General features: G+C 48.0%; 1 protein-coding gene across 3 annotated transcripts in view; it reads left to right on the top strand.

The window, feature by feature from the left end:
* Nucleotides 1-7,002, top strand: part of Sergef (secretion regulating guanine nucleotide exchange factor) — a 203,174-nt gene that overhangs the window by 131,894 nt on the left and 64,278 nt on the right. The window lies entirely within an intron of this gene.

The raw sequence follows: 7,002 nt of genomic DNA, 5'->3' as shown, positions 1-7,002 counted from the left end.
AACTCAAAAATCCACCTGCCTCTGCCTCCCAAGTGCTGGGATTAAAGGCGTGCATCACCACTGCCTGGCTTCAGAGTTAAATCTTGATTGATGACTTGATATTATAGAGCATAGAACATACTCAAAGCTGTCAGGGCTCAGAACAACACTTCACATAAACACCCAGTACAAGACAGCGGAATGTTTAAGACCATTTCAGAAAAATTGTTCGACATTCTATCCTAAGCATAAGCCAAAATTCATTTAATAATGTTTAAATTTTTATTTAGTTGTTGCTGTGTGTATACGTGTGTAGGCACACATGGCACTTGTTTCAGGGATCAAAACTTGGGCCTTCAGGTTTGGTGGTGGGTGCTTTTACTCACTGAACCATCTGGCCTGTTTGTTTAATGACTTTGGGAGGCAGAGGCAGGCAGAATTTTGAGTTCGAGGCCAGCCTGGTCTACAAAGTGAGTTCCAGGACTGCCAGGGCTACACAGAGAAACCCTGTCTCAAAAAAAACCAACCCCCCCCCCAAAAAAAAAGCAACTCAAATCACCACCTCATACAGCAGTCTTTAAGCCAAATCCTCTGACTGAGCACACTCCAGAGATACACCACTCGGATCCGTGTTCGCATAGTTTGACCATCGTGCTTCTCTGAGAGCAGAAAGTAGTTTATGTCTCAAGGAGTCTCGGTCTCCATGGTTCGGGAAGTGTTTGTTGGCCTTGCTGTGTGTTCAGAATCAAAGCTGCAGCAAAGTCACATGATACAACATGGTGTCACATGATACAACATGGGTGAATGTTGCCAGTAACACCTCGGCTTCCTTACATATTTGATTTTGAAATAATCTGTCATTGTTGTGTGTTCAGAAACTTCTTACTGCTGCCAAAATTTTCACAACCCCCACATTTAGTCACAGAACCCCATATGAGGTTGTCACCACAATTTAAGAAGCTGGGCATCAAACTACAGCGCTGTGGCAAGGGGCCAGGGTTCAGTGCAGGCTTCTGTACTGGAGTGAACTCAGCCGAGGCGCTTAACCCCTTGTTTTCCTCATCATCACAGCAGAGGTGGCAGCAGTACCCAGCGTATGGTGTTGATGGTACAGTGTGGACTGCTCCTGCTGAGGGCCCCAGTTTGATTCCCAGCAATCATGTCCAGTGACCTAACCACCCACACACCTCCAGAAGATACAATGTCCCCTTCTGGCCTCCATAGATACCATGTTTACCTGTACAAACACATTTGCAGATAATTAAAACTGAAAGTAAAATCTTTTGAAAAATGTTTAAGATTATTTTTTAGCCCGGTGTGGTGGCGCACGCCTTTAATCCCAGCACTCAAGAGGCAGAAGCAGGTGGATCTCTGAGTTCCAGACCAGCCTGGTCTGCAGAGTGAGTTCCAGGACAGCCAGGGATACACAGAGAAACCCTGTCTCAAAAAACCAAAAAAAAAAAAATAATAATAATAATAAAAAAATAAAATAAAATAAACCAACCAATGAAACAAAGAAACAAACAAAAGCAATGTTAGTTGCTGTCGTTTGATGTGATTCCCCCGGGAGGCTTTCATAGGCTTTAGCTCTCTCCTGTGGATTGGAAGGTTTAAGACCCTCCCTCCAGCTGAGTTTTGCTGCTCATTACCACTCACCCCTGTCTGCCTCCTGACAGAGGTCCATTCTCTTCCCCTGTCCTAGGTCCGACTCCTGGCTTCTGGAAGGGAAGCACTCTGTGTCCCCCTCCCCTTTCCTCCTAGTCACAGCACCATGGATAGCAGCTGACTCTCAGCAGAGCCATAAGCACTCTTGTCCACACTAGACTGACAGCTGCCTAGGATTGAAGTGGTTTGGGGCGCTGTTTGCTGGCCCCGGCAGGGAAGGGAAGCTGCTGGCAGCAGTGGGGACCAGAGAGCTGGAGCCAGAGAAAGAGCTAGAACAGGTAGCAGTAAAGCTGCCTGCTTTGCAGCAGGAGCTAATATTTTACACAGGAACTGCTATGGTCCAGCTGTAATTAAGATGAGCTAATGAGAGACTCTAAGGCTGTTCTTTAGAGAGAATCTGTTGCAGCTGCCATTGCTGGATGGAAGGAGGTAGTTACCCCTGAGACCAGCGTGGACACAAAGGTTGAAGGGAATCTATACAAGAAGCACACAACTCAGCCACAAGAGAGGGCCCAAGCAACCAGAGCTGGAAGCTGACCAGCAGAGGCGGGCTGGGACCTGGAAAGAGCAGAGTCGCAGGCAGACCCATTCAAACCAGCCCCATTTCTGCCAGAACCCATTTCCCTCCTCATCCATACAATGGGGTGATAATCCTAAACATGGGACCATTGTGCACATTAGGTGAGATAAAGTTCACAAGTTGCCTCTTGTGCATAATTTTTTTTGTTTCTGATTTACCTAGGCATGGGAAGTGGTAGCGAATTGTTCTAGTGAAGTATTTCTTTGTTGAGAGTGACATGACGATATTTTGGGAAAGAGGTGTGTCATGTTATCTGGATGAGGCTGTGAAAGTCACTGGGGGAGAACTGGACAAGAGTTTGTGTGTTTTAAAATCAGACATGGTGCTGGGGACAGTGCTTAGAGGTAGAGCACATGCCCCACGTGCCTGAGGCTCAGGACCATGCACAATAAGATATAAATATGAGTAAATACATAATTAAGCTGGGTGTAGTGGTACATGCCTATAAACCCAGCACATGGGAGCCTGAGACAGTGAGATCACTGTGAGTTAGAGGCCACCTTGGTTTACATAGCAATGACCAAGCTGACCAGGGCTATAGATTGAGACCCTGTTCCACCCCACTAAAAATAAATGAAACAATAAACAAAAAAGCAAGTGTAATTTTAAATTAGTTATTCATTTGTTTTGTGTACGTAGATGGACCTTTCTAAGTTTATATTCACCATGCGCATGAAGGTACCAAAAGGTCAGAGGGCATCAGAACCCCCGAGGTCCCCAATGTGGGTGCTAGATACTGAGCTCACATCCTCTCCAGCCCCACAAATGTAATCTTCATTGTGTCCTTCCTGCCCAGGCTCGGTGCGTTGAACAGAGAGCCCGGGATCAGGATTGGTAGGCCCACAGTGTTCTCAGATGGCCACCTGCTTGGGAGCTGAGACTCAGAGGTGCTGTGGAGTAACAGCCCCGGCAGGGAGCCCTGCCGAGTGCATGCTTTGCAGGAAGAAGTAGCAGGAAGCTGCTGCCTGGTCACCCTGGCAGGGGGCCAGCAAGGCATGCTGGACAGGAGCCCTAGCAGCCTGGGTCCCTGCTGCTCTTCCCCCAAGCCCACTATCATCCTGTATCAGAGATTCCTGCCCTCAGCCCACCCCAAGCCCAGCACCACTACCTGGCACTGTATCCCATGCATGATAGACTTGCAGTACTTCCAGAGTTGACTGGAATGGAATAGAAAGAAACCAGAACTTTGCTCATGGACAGGAGCCTTAATGGCTATCAAATGTATACCAGATTACACAGCCAGGAGAGAGAAGAGAGGCAGAGAAGGGCGAGGGGATGGCATGAGGGGTTTACTCTGTCTTAGGGGAGTGAACAACACAACTCCACAGGGTGTGTGTGTTCTAACCACTATGGACCGATGAGACTCAGAGGCAAGGTAGGTTAAACAGGTTGCTCATAGGAAGGAGGGGTTATAATCGACTATAAGGGAGACCCAGGCCCCCTGAGAGCCATTGTGACTGAAGAAAAATGTGTCTTCATCCGGGATGTCCGTGTCCTGGGCAAAGTCCGCATGTAGCCGTAGAGGCAGTGATAAGATGAATCCTGACCCTGTCTGGGATCTGGGTGTCTCAGCAGCCCTTGGGAGAGGGCCGATCCAGATTTGTTCTGAGTTAGAATTCTGCTACCCACTTCCCAGAAAGGGACCCAGTTTCTGCCCGTGTAGCCCAGGGCAGGCCTCTTGGCCTTCACTTTCAGCTTCCTCCAGAAAGAAGAGTTGTACATGCTGACTTTATCTGCATCTGGGTTCCTGTCCTCCTTTGGCAGTCTGGGGGAGCTCTTCCCTTTAGTTTCCCAATTAAGTCGTTCTTGGCATGGCTGGTGCTCGCCACCAGGCCCCCCGTGGTGAGGCAGGATGGCAGGTGGTGTGAGTTCCTGCCTGGGAGGGACCGCTAGATCTCTAGCCCTGCGGGTGCTTAGATGACAGCTAAGGGGAAAGACGAGGCCATTGGCCGTAACTGGGTTGCCCACTCAGCTGCCTGCTTCCTGCTGCTCCCCTGCCCTGCCGAGCTGGATTCCCGCTCTGTAACCTTGCCAACATGGTGCCCACCCCAGAAGTGGGTCTTCCTGAGTGGTGTAGGCGTGCCAGGATCCTGCCTGCTCTGTCTGCGCACCATAGGTACCCTGTGCCCACTCACCTGGCTTATTTATCGCCTTCTCCATTTCTTTTTATCCAGGGTTTCCCTCTGTAGCTTCCATTACAGGCATTGTGGGCAGGGATGAGCAAGGTCGCATGACCACGCTGCTCAGGAGACCCTTGCTAGGAAGGTGGCTCCCTGGCCGAGGGCCAGCCGTTTGTTCTAGTCGCTTGCTTGTATTCTTTCTATTCGACAAAAGCAACTTGAGGAAAGCAGGGTTTACTTGGCTCACCGTTCCAGGGTGACAATCCGTCACGGCAGGAAAGGACAGCAGCCAGAAAGGAAGGGCAGCTGTTCACATTGTGCATAGGAAGCGGAGACTGCCAAACACTCGGGCTCAGCTAATTTCCCTTTCATTATGTCTGAGACCTCAGCCCAGGAAATGGTACCACCCACTTCCAGGGGGAGTGTGACCACCTCACTTAACCTAATCTAGACAATCCCTCATAGACACACCCCGAGATCTGTTTCCATGGTGACTCTAAATCCCATCAAGTTGATAGTCAAGAGTAACCATCATCTCTTGTGCTTGTTGGCCAGCCAGCCTTGTCTGTTCAGTGGCAGGGACAGACATTGTTGGAACAAAACAACACCCAGCTCCTGGGGATGGATATTTGAAGTTGTCTTTGGCCTTTACACATATGTGCATGCAGAGGAACACATAGGTACATATGCATACATGAAAAGAAGTGGAGGCGGGTAGGCGGGCGGGTGGGCAGGAAGAGCTGGCTACGTTGTCTTTCTCCACACTCCACGCAGACCCTTTGAAAGGACATTATTGGTGGTTGCATTCTGCAGCACAGGGCTTGCCAGACAGCCTTTGTTAAGTAATTGTACTTTGGCAGGAAGCATGGTCCCCACTTTCCCTAGCAAAGCCAGTTCTCGTACCAAATTGAAATGATAGTCTATGCATCACTTTACGGTGCTTTCCGGCAGACGAACCCTTGAGCCTTTGTTAGATGAATGGGTAAGCATTTGACCTTGGCCCGACACCCATCCAACAGGGCCCTGTCAGAACCTAATAGAGGAAAGAATGTAATCGAGAAGAATTACTTTTTTATTTGTATTTTATGGCACTAGCAATGACACCTTTGAACCCCAGGGCTTTGCAGAGTGCTCTGAGACATGATCAAGCTTGCGTGCTCCTCTGCGGAGTGTGATAGGCAGGCTGTAAATGTCGTCTCTGATATGCATTTGATCTTCGTTGCTAAGTGATGAGGCAGCACCGCCTTGGACATTGTTATGTCACTGTGGAGAAGGACACATTCCAGAAGTTATTACACAAAAATTTATTTTAATTTTGCAATGTATTACCAGATTCACCTCTCAAGCATGACACGGTTTTTTTTTATTCCAACCAGCGATATGTAACAGTGCTTTTTTTTTTTTTTCCAGTGTCCCTAAAAGAGGGTTGTAAAGGGTTGGATTTTTTGCCAGTCTGATGTGACAGTTGAACAAATATTCAAGGTGGCTTTTAAATTAATTTGTGTTTTGTTCTGAGACAGAGTCTCTCTACAAAGTCCTGACTGTTCTGGAACTCACTGCATAGATCAGGCTAGCCTTGAACTCACAGAGATAGAGCTGCCTACCTCTGCCTCCTGAGTGCTAGCATTTAAAGATGTCCATCACTATCCCAGAAATATTTTTTTAACTTTATGTGTATGAGTGTCTTGCCTAAACATATGTTTGTTTACCACGGGCTTGCTTGGTGTCCCTGGAGCTCAAAAGAGTGTGTTGGGGCCTCTGAAACTGGAGTTGTAGAAGGTTGTTGACTGTCCTGTAGGTGCCAGGGATCGAACTCAGGTCCTCTGTAAGAGCATACAGCACTCTTAACCACTGAGCCCTTTTCATTACTTTTGGACTTGAAGCATAACAGTTATAGACTGGCAAGATGGCTCAGTGGGTATAGGCACTTACCTCTAAGTCTGACAACCGGAGTTTCAGACCTGTGGCTGACTTTGAGCTCCAGAGAACTGACAGCTGTACATTGTCCTCTGACCTCCACAGGTGGTGTACGTACACACACACACACACACACACACCACATAAATGGATGTAACATTTGTGATGGGTAATCTTGGTCATCAGCCTGATTGGGTTGGGGAGTAAACAAGCAAATGCCAAGACAACTGGCATTGTACTCAAGTGAGAAGGCCTCAGCTGAATGTCTGTGAGGCATTTCCAGAGATAATTAGATCTAGGGGGTTTTGACCTCATGAATGGTTGTGTCCATTAACAGGTTCAGGAGGTGATGATCTGTGAGTGATGAGGCCAGCTTAGAGGAAGTGGTGTCTTGAATGGGCTCTTAGGGGCGAGGTACTGCCCTACTTTCCTGTTACTGTCCAACCTGCTTCCTGTCGGCCATGATGTGAGCTGCTTTCCTGTGCCCTTCTTGACCCAAGGACTGAAGCCTCAGAGATCAAGAAGAAAACAAATTCTTCTTTTAAATTATGTGTTGGGTCACAGCACTGATAGAACCTATAGAACATATGTAACACGGTTCAATCCTGATTAGTGACTTTTCACACAAGCAGGTACCTGTAAAACTGCCATCCAGGCCATGACACAAGACATTTCCAGCACCTCAAAGGGTGACCTCATGCCCCACAACCAGTCAAGAATTCTGTCTTCTTCTGTCTCTAA

Source organism: Mus caroli, chromosome 7 (genome assembly GCF_900094665.2).
Source record: "Mus caroli chromosome 7, CAROLI_EIJ_v1.1, whole genome shotgun sequence".
In the NCBI taxonomy this organism is placed as follows: domain Eukaryota; kingdom Metazoa; phylum Chordata; class Mammalia; order Rodentia; family Muridae; genus Mus; species Mus caroli.
Note: the sequence above shows the minus strand (reverse complement) of the source record. Positions and strands in the feature narration are given on the sequence as shown.